At 36.3% G+C, this 19925-nt stretch overlaps 1 protein-coding gene across 2 annotated transcripts in view; it reads right to left on the reverse strand.

Annotated features, from left to right (window-relative positions):
* MRPS30 (mitochondrial ribosomal protein S30) overlaps nucleotides 1-19925 on the reverse strand; it is a 159558-nt gene that overhangs the window by 47191 nt on the left and 92442 nt on the right. The gene's annotated exons all lie outside the window — the stretch shown is intronic.

The following is a 19925-nucleotide window of genomic DNA, read 5'->3' on the forward strand; positions in this document are numbered from 1 at the left end:
TCATTTTACAAACGAGAAAAAAAAAATGGTTCTCTATAAAACTAAACCCAAACATTAAAGTGATGAAACCAAGAGTAGAATTCTGAATTTCCTGTGTCCAGGCTGTTCAGTTCTTTATAAATTTCCGCAGCTCTCTTCCATTATTTTAGTTGCCATGGGAATAAGTCTATCATATTTCTCATTAATCAGAAGTAACTTAAAACTATTCTAGTACATTGTTTTCCTTTAATAAGCCATCTGTATTTTTCATGAATGATATCTTGTTAGGAAAGCATAATCAAAACCAAAATCTTCTCCAACCCAGAAAACATATCCACAAAGGGAGAAGAAAAAGAAAACAGTTTTATTATTCAATGAACATTAAACCCCACTGCAATGCACATCACAATAAATCTGCCCAGAGATTGTAATGTCAGAAAGAAATGGCACCCTTTTCTACAGTCAAGCAGATATTACCCATTATGTACGTATTCTCAAGATAAGCAATAACTAGTCCTCAAGTAAGAGGACTTGACAGCCCCATTTGTCACACATTCATCCCAAGTCCACCTGATCACTGGGGTGACCATCTGTGTGAGCTAGTTGGTTTTAGCTAAAGGAAAAATAAACTTCTCTTATCTTTATGACAAGAGGCAATTTTGCTACTCAGAGGGGGGCACCCACCAAAGTTAGGCTCCCACCCCACCACAGAACCTGGGAAATAGAGGTGCAATCTTCTCTCATGAGTGCGTTTCAAAGACATGGTTCCCAAGTGCTTGAGAAAGACAGTCCTGGTGGCAGAATGCTGGCGAGAGGCTTATTTAGCTTTTAAATATTTACATACACTTCAAAAGGACAAAGAACTTACAAGTTTTTTAAAGTAAATGTTCTAAGAAAAGGGAGGGGAGTTTTTCAACACAGAGAATTAGGCCTTTTATTTTTAATTTCTATCTGCTGTTGCAAACTGTGTAGAATGGTGTTACAATTTCAGCTTGAGTTGGATTACTCTGGTATCTGTAGTGATTTAGCTCTTTAAAAATATTTATTTTTGCAGATCATTTCTGGCTTTTATGATTTTCATAACTGGAAAAAAATTTAATTCCCTCCAAGAGGTGGATATCTTTATTTCGGCATCAAAGCTTAAAAAACAAGTACTTCTAATTTTTATGTAAATTAAATATAGGGAAGCCAACGTGCTTTTGAAATCATGTTCCTATTTCCATTATGGAGGTATTTTCCTCACAGTCCAGACACTCAGATTCGTTTTGTAAGGTATCACCAAATGGCTCTCCATCACCGGTTTTAGTTCTTATTTAATTTGCTTGTTTACTTGGCGCACTTTAGCATTCCCGAAGTCTTTCTTTTGAATTATTACTTGATTGAGTGGTCTAGACTTTCCTTATTTTTCTTCAAATAATGTGTCAAACTTTCAATACTTCTTGTTAATGTATGTGTGTGTTTGTGTTAGTTTGTTGATCTCTTTCCATTTTATTTTTGTTTGTTTGTTTTGAGGAAGATTAGCCCTCAGCTAACTACTGCCAGTCCTCCTCTTTTTGCTGAGGAAGTCTGGCTCTGAGCTAACATCCGTGCCCATCTTCCTCTAGTTTATACGTGGGACGCCTACCACAGCATGGCTGCCAAGCAGTGCCATGTCCGCACCCGGGATCCGAACCAGCGAACCCCGGGCCGCCGAGGAGCGGAACGTGCGAACATAACCGCTGCGCCACCGGGCCGGCCCCGATCTCTTTCTATTTTAGGTGAGCTATAAGGAAGTGGTTTGGAAAATATAATTTTCGCTATTTTATCCACATTCTAACCTCTGTCATAAGTTTTTAAAAATAAAATTCTCTTAGGTTTTTGTGGTAGACTCTGAAAATGTCTGCCAACAATTTCTTCCATCTCTCTATACTCCTGCCACTTGGTCCATTAAGAACTGGAATCTATTTCCTTCCTTTTGAATCTAGGCCGGCCTTGTGACTTGCTTTGATCAACAGAATACAGTGGAAGTGATTCTGTGGCAGTTCTGTGCCTAGCATCAAGAGGACTGTCACCTTCTCCTTTCCACTCTCTGGGAAGCCAGTTGCTATGTAAAGTTAGATAGCTTGACTAGAAGGATAAGCCCTAGGGGATAGGACACCATGTAGAGAGAGAGGTCACATGAGGAAAAATGACACCCCATGGAACTGAGTCCGGGAGACTCCATGAAAAGAGAGAGGTCCAGGCATCTTAGATAACACGTAGCCATTTGAACCACCCAAGATGAGGTCCTGGACATGATAGAGGCCATCTTAAATCCTTTAACTCCAGTGGAGTTGCCCTAGCTAACACTATGTGAAGCAGAGGCGCATCCCTGCTGAGCACCACCTGAATTCCTGGCCGACAGAATCACAAGTAATAAAATAGTTATTTTTAACCACTAAGTCTGGAGGTAATTTATTGTGCAAGAAGAATTCATTGAAACAGTTGTACCCACACAATATGAAATAGAGGTAAGGGTTGGCAATCATCTAATAAATTGAATTTGAATAAACTACCACCAGCTATTACATTTGTTGATATTACAGAGAATTCCCTGTTTAAAAGACACTTTAATAAATATTTTTTATAATTTTTAATAAATATGCTACTTCAGAATTCTTTATAAACCCAAAGAAGAGATACTATTATTTTAGTCATTATATAGCTAAGAAAATTGAGGCATAAAGAGGTGAAATTATTTGCACGAAGACACGTTAAGTCGAAGAACAGGGATTTGATCACAAGCAGCGTAACTCAAAGCTTGTGAACTTAGCCTCTACATGCTTTCAAACAAAATTATTTAGTTTTAAAAACCTTCCCAGGCACTGAATTGTCTCTATTATGTAACTGTACTGGGCATATTTATCAAATAAATAGTTACTCATTCATTCAACAAATATTTGCAGACAATTTTGCACAAGGCACCATTCCAAATGCTCGAGATGGAAAGCGAGAAAAGACCAGGTCCCTGCCTCCTGAAACTGTCCTTTTAGTGAAGGGAAGCAGGCAACAAACGAACAAGCGCTCAGTGTGGCGGACAGCGTTCAGTGCCATGGAGCTGGATACAGCAAGATAATGGAGACAGAGAGAAATGCTGTTTTAAATAGGATGGTCAAGAAGGAAGATCTCTTTACTACAGTTACCTTCGAAAAGAGGCAGAAAAAAGTAAGAGAGTGAATTTTGTGACTATCTGAAGGAAGAATATCCCAATTAGAGGAAACAACAGGCATAGAGGCCCTCAGATGGAGAAGAAGGAAAGTCCAAGTGGCTTGAACAGAGTGAGTGCTGGGGACAGGAGGTATGATATGTAGAATTCTAAGAAGACTCCCCGAATCTCAGTCCCCCGGTGTTACACCTAGTACAGTCCCCTCCCTTCAGTATGGGTGGGATCTGTGACTTACTTCTAAAAGAAGAATATAGCAAAGGCAATGGCCTGTCACTCCTTGATTAGGTTACATTATATGGCAAAGTGATGGGATATGTCTCCCATGATTCAGTGGCTTTGTGTAATATGCCATCATGTAGACTGCAGCAAGAGACTCCTCTCCCTGGCCTTGAAGGAGTAAGCTATCATCCTGTGAGAGGACCACGTGGAAAGGAACATGGCAGCCTCTTGGAGCTGAGAGAGGCTCCCAGCCGACAGCCAGTGAGAAAAAAGAGAACTCAGTCCTATGACCACAAGGAGGTGAATTCTGCCACTAACCCAAGGGAACTTGGAAGAGTATTTTTCCTCAGACAAGCCTCCAGATAAGAATGCAGCCTGGCTGATACCCTGATTGCAGACTTGAGGGATAATGAACAGAGGAGCCAGTTAAGCTGTGCTCAGACTCCTTACCCAAAAAGACTGAGATATTACATGTGTAGTTTTAAGCTACTAAGTTTGTAGTGATTTGTTATGCAACTGTAGAAAACGAATACAGAAGGGAAGGAGATTGCGGGGTGGTGAGAGTAGGGGCCAGCTCACTTCAGACTTGTTAAGTCATAGTAAGATATTTGTGATGAAACCGCTCTGTACTTTGACTGTCATATCTCAGGGAGATCTAGAGACAGCACCAATGGCAAGTGCCTGGTTGAAATATTGTACTGTAATTACATAATACATTACCATTGGGGGAACCTGGGTGATGTGTATATGAAACCTCTTGTATTATTTCGTACATCTGCATGTGAATCTACAATTAACTCAAAACAAAAAGTTTTAAAAATAATAAATGTCAAAAGAGAAAAAAAGAAGGATTTGATGGAGGTGTTGATCACAGGGAATATTATCCTAAGGGAATATTAGCCTAAGTGCATAAAGTCTTCAGAGCAGGAGATTGACCTATTCTGGTACTCATTTTATGAAAGATCTTGGACTCAATTATTCTCCTGTCCATTATTATTTTCTCCTATAATGATCCTGAAGATTATTTTCCTTGAGAAAAAATCTAATAGCTATCTAACAATCAAAAATTTCAACTTTTCTTAGATCATTCCATATTTTCCTTATTCTTCCAATTGCAATATAAATTTTAAAGTTCCCTTTTTTGTTTTATTTCTGACAGCATAATATCTTCCACTAAGTTTTTGTGTTCCTGGGGTCCCTCAAGAACCTAGTCAAGGCTATCTTTGACTTCTGCATGTCAGGAGAGCACACTGGTAGACTTGAGATTTCCAGACCACCTTTAAAGAGTCAAGCCAACAAGCTCATCTTCCATCCCCCTGCAGTTTTCACCTTCACTGAATATCTTAGTAATAATCCTATCATAACTTGTGACAGGAATATTTTGAGAAGGCAGGAAATAGCCTCTTGTGAGTATAACCTTTGCCCTTCATTTAAAGATGTGTATCCTGAGGTCTCCTTTTATGTTCTCCCTGTGAGCGATGGCCTCTTAACACACCCAGCTTGACATCTTTAATTTGGAACCCTTCCATTTTTGGCATTGGGAGATTGGAAAATTATTTTTTGAAATCTATGAATTCTACATATGGACTAAAAACAGCTTTGAGAAAATACTGGAAGCTAAAGGAATTTTATTGTATTACTAGGCAATGTCTCTGTTTAACAGAGAAAGAAAGAGCAGAGTACAAGCGAGTAATGGGGGAAATGTATCAACTAGAGCAGTTTTGACTTTTTACCCAAAATAGCTCTACTCATTTCCAACTGAAGCCAGACTCAACAGTGGGTAACAAATTTTGCAAACCTCAGCTCATTATGGATGTTGACCTTCCTGCTCTATTCTTACCGATCCATGCTACATTCCTATATTTAGAGTTATTTGTCTTCCTTTTGGTTATCTGTCTTCCTTTTCATCTCCTGTGAATGTATTTTTGCAATCTGAACACATTAATAAGGTTCTCTGCATAGTCATGCCATTTTCTTCCATGATGAGCCTTCTTTTCTTCCTCATTAAAATAATTTGAGCTTTGCATTGTCAGAGTTACATCATTAGCAATTTTGCTACCTTTCTGAGCCATCTTCTGAGTTTTTCATACCTGAAAGTTTTGAAGTCTTCCTTCTTAAAGTCTAAAGTACCTATATAATGACTATCCTTCCCAAGATTTTCCAAATTCTAAAATGAGATGGTCAGTTTTTTCAAAGTCCCCCGTCACTGGCACTTTGTGAACCAAATTCTCTTTGCTGATCAAAATTAGGCCAAAAATATTAGTTCTTCTAATCACTTCCTTTACCCTCCAGGGCATGAAAATGTCAGTAAGACCAGGCAAGAATTTGTCAGTTGTTTTGCTTATGTGGAACAGATTTTCAGAAGATGAACAGAATGTTGAAATTTCTGTGTCACTTCTACAGTTTCTGTTATGATAGTTTTGTGATTATGTAAGATACACTCCACCAACTAATTTCTTCTAACTGGACAGATAGCCATACATTTTTGCCACATCCAAATTACCTTTCCTATTCTTTCTCTTTACCGCACCTAAATACACTCTCCAACCTCCATCCATATTCTAGATTTCTCTGCACAGTGTACAGTTTCACAGTGTAAAGTGATGTTTACCTTCACTTCTGAGGCCATGATTTTGAGGCTGGGAGAACTTAGTTAGTACTTATAACCTAGAATAGCACCTGGCACACAGTAAGTGCTCATTAAATATTTGTTAAAGGAATATCATATTATGAGAATGATTATTTTCATCATTAGGAATTCTCTTGCATCTCTCTTTCTGCAGCTTGCCACTGTGTTCCACATCATAAGTCAGCATCAATGAACTTCTCTAACCATTCTTTTTTTTCTTTTTTGTGAGAAAGATCATCCCTGAGCCAATCTGCTGCCAATCCTCCACTTTTTGCTGAGGAAGACTGGCCCTGAGCTAACATCCATGCCCATCTTCCTCTATTTTATATGTGGGACGCCTGCCACAGTATGGCTTGACAAGCAGTATGGCTTGATCCACACCCAGGATCTGAACCGGCGAACCCCAGGCTGCCAAAGCGGAATGTGTACACTTAACCACTGTGCCACTGGGCTGGCCCCTCTCTAACCATTGTTGAAGACTAAATTAATGTTGGAGATGGGATGACTGAACATTTAAAATCCCTGTAAAAGCTATTGCTGTTGTCCAGCCTAGAACTCATTATTTGCACAAAGCTTCAAAAGCTAACTTAAAAGTGGTTAGAAAGGAAAGGATATGTTCCATAGATGACACACAGAAAGCAACTATAGGATATGGCAATGGTTTGAACAAATTTATTACAAGAATGAGAGTCCTTAACCTCTCTGTGTGTTTAACTGGAAGGCAGGAAGGATGATAATATTGCCAGATTTATGGAAAGGTTAGTGGAGTGGATTGATGTAGAATGAAAAGTCTAGGGATTCATTTTTAAAACCATATTGCATTTCAGGTATCAAAAGGACATCTGACAAAAATAATAAAATCTGCAGATTATGATACAGATAAATTCCTCCGTTAGGCAAAGAATTCTCAAATGTTCCACCAATGGATGGTTTCATTTACTCTAAAGAGAGAATTCAGATTCCATTTGGTGAACATGTTACCAGAGACGGCAATAACAAAGAGGATCTCTGGGTTAATAATGAAGAAACCTTCTGTAACCAGTTTTAGCACTTCCAAAACTTTGGGCAATTTTAAAATTTGGTTTTGCAGAAATGGAGATACATGTTCCAAAGTGATCCTGAAAATACGTTTTTGGCCATGGCAATGAAAAACATAGATGATATTTTCCTTGTTACAGAAAAAAAAAGAAAGCTGTACAAACATCAAAGACAGTCGTAATTAGGACTGCCTGGGACTAATTTCTATGTATTTCAAAAGAGTAATGACTAAGAAATTTGAAGATGCAGCTGGACGAAAACCTATTTCTCTGGCAAGATTGCTCATAGTGAGTACTTTTCCTGAAGTTAATTATTAGGTCTAATAAAATCTGCCATGGTATTTGTCCTGTGTTGTCTACAATATCATACAACTGTTCCATAAAAATTTCATGTGAACAATAAATGCCTGGAAAAAATTACTTCCCTTGAGAATATGGTATGTTTCCTCATGCACAGTAAATTTACATGAATGATTGTGTTGTCCTTTTAACCTGAACCACTACAAATCTCAGAGCTAAATATATTACTCAAGTTGAGTAAATTTCTAGAATTCTTTTGTCTATCTGCATTCCTGATTTTCCATTCGAATTTATATTTTCACAGGCACTTGGCTGCAGTTTATTCTTTATACATTTGATTTTTTGGAATATACTATGCTATCTCAAATCCATTCTAAAACAAGACAGGCTATAATGGAAGAAAGAAAGGAAAACAGGGAGAGAAAAAGTGAAAGCAATAAGCATTATACTAGCTGTGGATAATTTAAGACAATTAATCAAATATGTGGGCTTCGTGGCTGTGAGAAAAATTCAATATCACTACAAACTACTACAAAAAAAAATTCCAATTTCCAGCTGCTTCCATCATTCTCTTCATCAAGATAGGAACTAAAACTACACATAGAAAAGGAATCAAAAAGATTATTAGCACGTAAATTATTTGCACTGACTATATATTTTTACAATTCAGTCATGAAAAATTATGAATGCAATAGCATAAAAATAACATTCTAGAACTAGTAACTGCATTTTTATCATCAAGAAAGAAAATGCATTGATAGTCTACCATCTTTGGAATTCCTCTTTTGCAGTTTAGTAGAAACTGCATTGGAAGCTTAAAAATATTACATATTCAAGTAAGAAAATTACCTTAAAAATTAACCCCAGGTTAAGTTTATTCTAAGTCAACTCCAAAAAGGCATCTGTCACTTCCATTAAAGACAGATCTGTGGAGAGGCTGTCCTAGAGGTGCAGCGATTAAGTGCACACATTCCGCTTCGGTGGCCCGGGGTTCACCGGTTCAGATCCCGGGTGCGGACGTGGCACCACTTGGCAAACCATGCTGTGGTAGGCATCCCACATATAAAGTAGAGGAAGATGGGCACGGATGTTGGCTCAGGGCCAGTCTTCCTCAGAAAAAAGAGGAGGATTGGCAGCAGTTAGCTCAGGGCTAATCTTCCTCAAAAAAAAAAAAAAAAAGAGAGACAGATCTGTGGAGAGATAACCTAAAGGTGGAAAAAAAGGTGTGGCCTACACAACAATGGACGTGAAATGATTAATACAGAAATGCCTGTGAAAAGCTACTGCTAGAAAGATTTTAATGGTGTCAAGCAGGGCATATAATGATAACACACAAGCCAGAGATTGTTTTCAATGTAGTGTTTCAGGAAGAAAAAGACTGTTCTTCACTAAGAGATAAGTATAACTCTTCCTAGTAATTGGCACAACTAAGTAATAAAATACAACTTCTGTCTTAGCCACTGCACTAGACCATCTCTTATAGAGCATATACAATAACTGACACTAGAGCCTAAGTCCCGTTAGTAAAGTCATTTATTCTTTCCCTCATTATCCATCCATCCATCCACCCGTGTAGTGACTATACGCCTAATACATACCAGGCACTGTACTAGACTGTGAGCACCACGAGGACTAACAAGGTATTATGTGATTGTTTTCAGAATCCACTAGATATTCTATGTAGTTTGTCATATATAAATTGCATAGTAAAATACATAAATATTTTATATGTAATTTTTGATAAAAATAATATCTTTTTAGGTTCAATCATTCAACAAACTTTTTCAACATCTTCACATAATCCATGTAAAAAATTGTCCCCCAACATTACTATATATAGGTACCTAAGATGAGTATATCCTATATGACTATTACAGTCAAGAATGGTAGCCAGAGTTGGAAATTCAGTAATAAGTTGTCAACATGCAGTAACTACATTACAGCTAATCCATTCCTGATCTTAATTTTACAAAATATAAAATCAAACTATGACCCTCCCTATTCTACTTCACTGTAACTTAACATTGGCCAAATATGAATGCTCGCCCTGAGTCATGTTAGGAAAAATACTCTGCAGATTCCCTGTATCTATTAGACAAAATTAATTTTAAATAAACAAATGATTGATCACTATTGGTATCATAATTAGTTATAGCAATATATCTATGCAAATTTAAGTCATTGGTTATTTCCTGTTTTGTATGGCATTTCTTTAAATTAGCAGAGAATAAAGATGGGAAGACGGGCAACATTTATGATCACTATTCTATCCGGGCACTTTGCTAGATGCTTTACATGTATTATCTCAGTTTTATGAAATATTTAGTCCCATAACTCTATCCTCATTGTGGCAGCAAATATTACTATGGAGCAGAAAGAAGCATCATTAACCTTTTGAAGTGAAAGAAATGACTAAGAAAATGGCACAATTTAAGATGCAGACAGGAAGGAGCCTGCCTTCCTCATTCTATTGTTTTATTTCTCTCTTCTTTTATTCCATAGTAGAATTCTACCGATTGCCACCCAACCATTCTAGCTAAGAGACAATTATATAATGTAGAGATGGAAAAGGGTAGAAAATAATGTAAAGAATGAAAATAATATATTATATCAAGAATTCATAAAGAACTTTTAAATAGATATTAACCCAGTACAGTACTTTGCTAGGGCTGCCATAACAAAATATCACTGACTGGGTAACTTAAACAACAGAAATTTATTTTCTCACAGTTCTGGAAGCTGGAAGTCTGAGATCCAGATGTTGTCAGGATTGATTTATTCTGAGGCCTCTCTCCTCAGTTGTAGGTGATCACCTTTTCTCTGTATCTCCACATCATTTTCCCCTCTGCATGTGTCTGTGTCCAAATTTCCTCTTCGTATAAGGACACTCAGTCATATTGGATTAGAGCCCACCCACTCTAACGATCTCCATTTAACTTAATTGCCACTTTAAGAACCCTTCTCCAAATGCTATCACATTCTAAGGTACTGGGGGTTAAGATTGTCAACATACAATTGAGGGAGGGACACAATTCAGCTCATAATACCCAGAAAAACACAAAAACCCTGAGAATTTTGAACTAGGAATTGTTATTGCGATTTCTTCCTGTTACCTCTAGCTTTCCAACTAAAAAACAATGGAACAAATATACTTAACAGAGTTGCCCAAAGCCCACCTACCAACCATAATGAGATCTTTAGTCTCACATACTTAGGGGTGGGTCCTCCTGTCCGCAACAAAATTTTACAATTCTTTGAGAAAGACAACCCACACGATGATAGCAACACACACAAGGGTTTTCTTTCATTTTTTTGTTTTGTTTTTGTTGAGTTTTGTTTGTTTGTTTTGAGTTTGCCATTTTTTCTTTTTTGCTAAAGTTATTATTTGATAGGACCATTTCCTGCATCAGATTTAAAAGAGAAGAGAGAGCTGATATATTTACTTTTTTATGACATCTAAAATTTAGTTTTAAAATACCAAGGTTAGTCATTGTGTTTTCCTTGGTATTTGATTTTTACCTCTTTGCAGACAGTGAAACTCATTATAATTGTGTTGAAGGGGTAGGTAAAGAACATAAGGAACAAGGAAACTCCCAAGGAAATATGCCACTGAGTAGTAAATGACATACTCTTTATATCTAGAAAATAATCAGCCCATCAGGAATATTTTGTAGGACCAGAGCAATTAGTTCATTCTTTCTATAAGATAATTTACGGATTATTTTAAAAATGGATTCTGAGATTTCAGCTTTGAATGAATGTTCTTGTAAGCTTTAAAAGCACAAATTTACTCAAAATTATGCTACATGATGATATTTCTTATTTCAAAGAATAATCATTTCTTCCAAAATCATATCACTGCTAAGTACAAAAGTAAAAGATTATACGTAATTTGTGACTTTCCAAGATATATCATTAAAGAAATTAGAGGCAATTACATCTATAGTGTTTCAGAACCATTAAAGTATATAAAACTATCTTCAGATATTTTTTAAATACATGAAAAAATTACTCAAATTGAGCTTTGAAGGGCAAATTACTTTCATCATTCATATTTTTGTAGCCTGTATGTAATAATAAAATATTATTTTATTGTTTACAATGGGAAATAGCCATAATTATGCCTCCCAGAATTGAGTATTCTCACAATCACATTTTGGCTTGAATAGTAACATATTCAGAGATGCTTAAAAGGAGAACTTTAATTGAAACTAGAGTGAGCTACAATGCAGACTTTATTTTAAAGGCTCAAAGTCAAACCTTTCTTGCCCAGTATTTCTCCCTCGGCTCTTTGCTTTCCTTGATAGTGTTTTCAGCTCCTTAATATTGTCAATTTATCAAACTATGGAAAGAATTATACACTAACAACTTGCTTTCTATATTGATTTAGTGTATCTGCTCAGCCTCCTTGAGTATTAAGCTATAGTTACCTACATCCTAGATGATATGAAAGATTTGTATCTATTTTATGTTCCCCTTATCTATTTATGCTGAATCATCAGACATTAGTAATGTATCTAAGCAGAATTTTTCAAAACTCAAAACTTTACATTTTTTTGCATTTTTTCAATTTGTGCAGAGCAAGTAATGTTACTTATTTAATGATTTTCCCTACAATGATTGACTTTTTTGTTTAAATGCACGTATTTATAAAGAATTTGATATCAACCTGAAAATGGCTAGTACATAAAGCAAACAGAAAACATTATTACTAAGTGTGAACTAGATGCCTTTGCCTAAGACTGACACTGAAGTCTGCCCTCTATTTGTCATAAATAGAGTACCAAGTACTGGAGAACTGTAAAAGACACAGTGGCACCTCGGTACTTTCTATCTGACCTCATTAAAAGCATCAAAGAACTTGTTTTTTTATTTGATGTTAATGTTGTGTATGTATGTTTATGTGTCCATACCACCTAAAATAGTCTTCCCCATCACTATTGATATCTGTTCCACATTTTGGGAAATGCTGAATGTAAGCATATTCTTAGTGCTAAGAAAATGGAAAAATCAAATCCATGGAGAGATTTTTCCAAGGCTAAGGGGCAAGTATTATAAGAAGACACCAACTGTTCATGCGAAAATAAAATCATTACACAAGAGCTCTGAAATAAAAATATCTTTGGCTATAGAACAAAGATTTACTTGTTCTTCCTATCAATTGCTAATGCTCTATCATGTGTCGTGGAACATGGGCTGTGACAGAGCCAAGACCAGGGCCTTGCACTGTAAGATCCTGCAAGTAAGGGCCTCCTTAACTTCTGAACTCTAGGCACCTTTCTTGCTTCACCTAGTCCCAGACTTGCTTAATTAATACCTCTTAATTGATAATAACTAGAGAATCCTAGGTTAAAAAACTACTTTACTATCCTTCATATCTATGGATGAAGCTTTTTGGAATACGCAAAATGGCAAGGCTAACAACACCGACCTCAGGTAATTGCTTTTAGTGGAAAATGACTTAGCGCATGTGAATTCTGCATCCCCAGACAAATGTTAGATATTACCATTTTTACCCAATTAACTTTCTCACACATTGATTGAAGTCCTTCTCTAGGAGTAACTAGAGAGCCAAAGATGATCAGAACACAACCATTGCCCTTGGGAGCTTAACATTTATTTATATAATAGGGTTTTCTCCCCCACAGCAATGGCAATAATTATGCACTTACTGGTCTCCATTCTCCTGTTTCTTTTTGTGCTAAGGCATTTGTGAGGTGCCGGATTAGATTAGCAGTGCAGCCCATGATGCGAGAAGAAATGAAATTTACAGTACCTCTCATACCAGGAAGATCTGACTGTAGTGGGATTCACACCCAAAGGCCTAAAGAAGCAGCAAGTATTATGGTGATTCATTTCTCTCTTGCATAAGGCAATGTAAAATAAGCTGATGTTCTTTTTTTACCGATGGACAGGGTGAAATTTCTGGTGAGTCAGCAACCCAAACCAAATGGACTCTGCTCTTCCAGACTTTATCTTGTTAAAAAGGCACCATTATACTCAGTGAAAACCTCATCCAAAGGGACTTACTTATATAAGTGAGCAAACTACCGTATTTTGAATTTTAGACCATTAATATTTTATAACATAAATTTGATTTACTCTAAATAGCGTCTTCTTTTTGAAGGGGTCAAATTGCCTAGAAACAATCGTAAAGACTCTGATATACGTAAAAAATCACTAAAAACCTCTATGTAGAGATTTGCTGTAACTTTCTAATATATTTTCCAAATAAAATTTTAAAAAATCTGTGCTATTACTCAAGAGAGTTAATTTTGATGACTGAGATTGAATGTAGCAGTATATAGCATAACGTGTTTTGATCAAGTGCTGTAAGGTTGTTTTATCTGTTTTGCTTCAAACAAGAGGTGAATTGGAGATTCTGATCTAGTTTTCTGGCTTTCACGTCAAGAAGCAATTCTAAGACCTACTTTCATTCAAAACAGACAGGCGATGGCCTGAAAACTGTCATTTATATTGTTAGTTAGTGATTTTTAAGTAGTCCTTTTGAAATTTCCATTTCCAATGGAATTTCTCTGGAATGAGAAGTAGGTCTGTGTGTGAATGTAAGCATGGAGAGCAGCATACTAGGTATTAGAGATATGATTAATATATCCCCCAAACCATCTTATAAGTGTGTCCTCTTCCATTCTAAGCTTCTCTGACCTGTTGATGTTGAAGTTATGCAAATACGAATTGGTACAGAGCAGTGTTTCTCAACTTATTTTTCATTATCATCCCCCTAAAGAGTCATTGTAGACATTTTTCTTTTTTTAATTGCCTCTCTTCCATGAAATTTTAATGCCGCGGATTTATTATATATCAGTTAATGTACTGTGTGTATATCTGTGCATTATACATAAAAAATAGTAAGATTTCTTCACCTCCCAAGAACAAATTTTTACCCCCTTGGGAGCAATATCACCCCTTATTAGGAATGGATGCTACACAGTGACACATATGTGAGTTTACAAAGTCTTTTGTGTTCTCTGAGTTAAAGAGGTATAAGAAAGTCTTCTGACTTCGAAGAGCTTAACTGTTTAAAATTTTAGGAATTTAATAAACTAGACAAGTTATATAAAGCTAAAGGTGAACAAAGAAGGAGACCAACTTCTATTAGTGCATTTGCCAGGTAAATTGTTTTAAGGAAATTCTCCCAACTCCTAACACCTTTGCCTGCACCTCAAAAGGCTTAGCATAAGATGAAAGTGCAAAGGAAATATGCTTTAATAATAAACATTTCTCAATCCAAATTTCTATTAGTAGTAGAATAAATAAGTAAATAATGCAATATCTTGCAGCAGTGAAAATGACCTGCGAATACACACCATGAATGGACCTCACAAATATAATATTAAACAAACAAAAATCCAAGTAGAGTTTTCATGTTTTATGATTCCATTTCTATAAATTCAAAAATAGGTAAAATTAATCTCTGGTGATAGAAGTCAGGATAGTAGTAGTTGCATCAGAGGGAGGTGTAACCAAAGCGGGCATGAGAGGGGCTCCTGGGTTATTGGTCTATTTCTTTAGGCAATTTTTACATAGTATGTGCACTCTGAAAATTCATTGAGCTTCACAAATATGACATATGCCCTTTTTATATGTATTAAATCTTCAAAACATTTACTTAAAAAAATAAAAATAATTTTTTTAGTTTGTTGATGTTTACAGATATAGACACTATACAGTTAATCCACCTTTTCACATTTTTTGTATTAATAAAATAATTATTTTATATGTCATGTGTGTTTATGACAAGCATGTATTCTATGATAAGGCTACTGTCAAAGAGATATCAATTTAGACCACAATTACAAAAACAGAAAAATCAAGCTTACTGGTACGTTCTCTTACTTGAGAATCATTATTCCTCTGTTACTAAATTTAAATCAGAATTCTACATTTCAAATAGATTTAGCACAGCAAAGCATACTGCAGTGGCTAAGAGCCTGGAGTCTCGATTAGACCTTGGGCAAGTGATTCAACACATCTAAATTTCATTTAGTTTCTTTGAAAAATGAGGATAATAATAGCACTTACATAATCTGATTGCCCTGAGTCAGATAATGTACATAAATAATTAACCCATTACCTGTGACATTCTAGGAACGTCCAAGAAGTTAGCTATTACTAGCAGCATTGATAATAGACTATAACAAACTGATATGAATCAGATTAAAAGGTTCTTTTTACTCATAATCTTACTCAATTCTTCATGAAAAGTGCCTATATTTATCTCATTTTGTTGCCAAAGTATGTCACATTTTAATTATGTTTTACCTCCAAATCTTATTTAACACCCTAAAAATGGACTGCTTCCTGCTAATCCAAGAAACCCCAGGGGAACTTCTTGATCTCTTTCTAGCATCTGCTTGGGTCACACATTAGCAATGTTACATCAGAGAAATAGCCGGGTTCTTTCCCCAATCATCTCAGTAACTGGCTTAACTCTGTGGTGTGTTTTTCCATAGGCATGATTACCTAGGTGATTAAATTATTATCTTGACCACCCAATTCTCTCTCCTTCCTTCCTCCTTGATCCCTTCATCTTAGCTGTGAGTTGTTTCTATTTCTTGACATTGCTTTTCTTTATCACAGTGGCCACTGAAAGTTTCCAGGTCAACTGGAATGAGCTGATAAATGTTTAACAACTAGCTCTCTGGGGGACAAAATTCGATTTGTAGATTTGCTTATTTTCACTGTAAATACTCCTGCCATGGTCTGTTCAAAGCTACCAACATGACATCACTGAGCACAGAGTTAGGAAGAGATGCACAATCTGCTCTGAGAGCCGGTACCAGCCAGCTCTAGCATACCACCGTGTTAATGCAAATCTGAGCCTAGACAGTAAATGTAAACATTCATTTAGATCTGTCTTCCTTTCCGTCTTCCATTCCTGCCTTCCCTCCTGCCTTCCCCTTTCTCATTCTCTCTCCCTCCCCCTTCCTCTTCCTTCCTTCTCCCTCTCTCTCAATAGTTGGATCTTCTTCTCCTATGAAGTCACCTTGAACTTGCTTGGGCTGTGTAAACGCTCATTGTCAGTGCACTGTATGGAAGCTGCATGTGTCCACCATATGGCAAAGTATCTTTATTTGCTCCTTAACACCCAGGTCTACACCTGCAGGTCAGATCCTCATCAACACTATGGGCAATTGTCTCCCCTTTTATTCAGAATGTAAGTTCTTATAATAGATCAGTCAATTCACCATCAATTTAAAAATTTGGGTATGAAACTAGTTCTCATTAGAGATTAACGAAATAAATAGAAGCATATAATCTAAGCTTTTTTTAAAAAAAGAAAGAATATTATATTTATTACAACCTATGGTTGGCAAAATTGCCCAGAACAACTTGACTGTTTCCACAGAGATAAATGCAAGAGTTTCTTAGGAAAATTCTAGAGAACAAAGTTTGTTTTTCCTCTTGTTTCCCCCCAGAACAGAGGGCACTGTCAGAAAAATCTCGAATGTTTTCCTAGTGTAAGAAAACATTTATTCTCTTGTTTGATATTTGAAGAGTTATTTTCGAAGTGAGACAAATTCACTTTGTGAATTATATATCAAAAAGTTAAAATCTAAATGAAATTTTCTTGCAGCACTAACTGAATAAAGGATTTATCTTAACCACTATGGTGAAGGCAGATCTGTCTTTGCTTGTCTTCATTTTGTCAAATCTTTGCAAGTATTAGTCTATAGTCTTTAGATCTGTTCCCAACATAACAGATTTGTCAGGGCACTCCTATTTTTAAAATTAGGTCCCACACCAGCCTACACTCACCAAGATTGGTCATACCTATTTAACATCATTCTCTGTAGAAATAAAACTACAGCTTTTCTGAGTGGTGCTCCAAAGCACACAAGTTTGCCTGTCAGTGTGGTATGCATCATATACCATTGGAAAGCGTTTCTAATTTTCATTTTTTTTTAATTTTATTTTTTTAATTGCAGTAACATCGAATTATAACATTATATAGCTTTCAAATGTACATCATAATATACTTCAAATTCTGAGTAGATTACATCATGACCACCATCCCAAAACTAATTATAGTCCATCCTCTCACATGCGAGCCTAATCACCCCTTTTTCCCTCCCCCTTTCCCCTATGGTAATCACCAATCCAATCTCCATTGCTATGTGTTTGTTTGTCATTGTTTTCATCTTCTACTTATGAGTGAGATCATACGATATTTGACTTTCTCCCTCTGACTTGTTTCACTCAGCATAATACCCTCAAGGTCCATCCATATTGTCACAAATGGCCAGATTTCATCATTTCTTATGGCTGGGTAGTATTCCATTGCGTATAAATACCACATCTTCTTTATCCATTTGTCCCTTGATGGGCACCTAGGTTGCTTCCAAGTCTTGGCTATTGTGTATAATGCTGCAATGAACATAGGGGTGCAAGTATCTTTAAGCCTTTCAAATTGTTTTAAAATTTTTCTTTTTAATTTCCTGCTTAGCCACAATATGAAGTAAGAGAGTGGAGACTAGACATTGTATATTTGTTATCGTTGCTAGGAGGAAAACATCCTACTATAATAAATAAATGTTAAGCTCCCAAGGACAGTGATTGTGTTTTAATCATCTTTGGCTCTCTAGTTACACCTAGGGAAGGATCTCAGTAAATGTTTGGGCAAAAATTGTAATATCTATCATTTCTCTGGGGACATAGAATTCACATGCATTGTCATTTTCCACTAAAAGCAATTATCTGAGGTCAGTATTGTTAGCTTTGCCATTTTGCATATTTGTTTGTTAAGAAACTTCATCAACGGATATGGAAGACACTGAAATTTTTTTTAACCTGGAATTCTTTGGCTACTGTCAGCTAATGGGCATTAACTAAGCAAGGCCAAGACCTGGGTGAAGCAAGAAAGGTGCCTAGGGTGCAAGAGTTAAGGAGGTACTTATTTTCAGGGTTTCGAAGTGCAGGTCCCTGGTGGGGGCTCTGTAATTAAGCCACATTAGCAGAAAAATTCAGATGATATTGGCTATTACCTCCACACCTGTCAATGCAGGCTATAGCCACATGTCAAGCGTCCTTCAGTTATTACTGTGAGTCCCAGGAGATGTGTTACAATTGGTCAAGAATTAACTCACTGCCGCAGGGACAGTCTCTCAATATGTCACGGTGCTTTGTCATAATGTGGAGAAGAAGGGTTTCGTTAACAGTGTTTCCAAGCATTGCTGCTTGTGTTTCAAGTCTTACTGAGGTTTAATGAAACCGCTGGTATAGTCATCATTCACCACTTTCCTGATAATCTCTGAACTTGGACATGAATTCAATGCAATCAATCAGGACAGGAAACAAATACCAGGGACACATCTTGTGCTCATTAGAGTGATCCACCTTCTGATAATCCAGAAATGGATTCCTTAGTCATCTCTATTTTGGTTCTGTCATTCATGATAAGTTCTCCTTCTCTCTTTTACCCACCCAAACATCCATTTTCCATTAACCTATTGATTCAACAAACATCACTGAGAAACTTTTATGAGCCAGACACAATGCAATGGAGTATCAGTGATGGACAACGATTTTATAGCCTTCTTGGGATGCTATTAGATTTGCACACTCCATCCCACCAATTGTCCAGACCTGTCTGAATCTTTATATTCAGCTTGGGATCCCTGCTCTAGTTCTACAAAAATTAAAGAAAATGGTTACGTAAAAAAAATGATGATGATTGCAGTCCTGCAAGCTTTGGTTACATAGGATCACCTCTCTTAACCATCTCCGAGAAAATATATTATCTTTATCATATTTATTTCAAAGATTGCTAGTCAGTTTAAGGTTGGGGCACAGATTGAGAAAGAAATTTCCTTTAAGTAAATATACTGTACGGAAAAATATTTAGTCAATAGTATATTTAGCTGATTAATTCTGTTCTGGATAAAAATATCATTCCACAAATTTTTTTTTCATGGAATACATCTGAACAAATGCCTCAAAACACATAAAATGAAGCAACTAAACTCTAAGCAATGAAAAAGAAAAAGAATTCATATCTGTGCTAATCCTGAGGAAAGAGAAACAATTGGGTTACACTGATTCTTAGAAACAAACAAATCAAAATTAACGCTATTGACACTTAACCAGAAAGTGAAATTAACATATTCTGGTCTTTAGTGTACTTTAAGCTTACTAAGTATTACCACACTTGAAATTAAATATAGTTCTTCGAGACTTAATTATTGCTCCTGTAAAATGATTCTAAATATCATCTACCTGGTGCCACTTGCAGGAATGTTGTCACACTCATAGGGAAAAAATCAACTTTCCCAAATCATCCCACTTCTTTACTATATGCAGATGAGTTTTTCTTCTTTATTGAAATGGTAAAGTTTATATGATCTAAACTCTCAATTAAAAAAAACTCACTAATTTTGATCTTGTTTCTGTAAAAGAAGTGTCCTCCTTTTGGTCAAGGCTACTCACCTCTCCCCAAATAATCATGATCTCTCCCTGCTTTTTCTGAGATTTCCTCTGTTAATTGCTCTTTGTGTGGGTATCTTCAAACAGTCGTCTTATTAGTTCTTTCACACATGCTAGTATGAATTCCTCGGGC

Source organism: Equus przewalskii, chromosome 20, assembly GCF_037783145.1.
Source record: "Equus przewalskii isolate Varuska chromosome 20, EquPr2, whole genome shotgun sequence".
Classification (NCBI taxonomy): domain Eukaryota; kingdom Metazoa; phylum Chordata; class Mammalia; order Perissodactyla; family Equidae; genus Equus; species Equus przewalskii.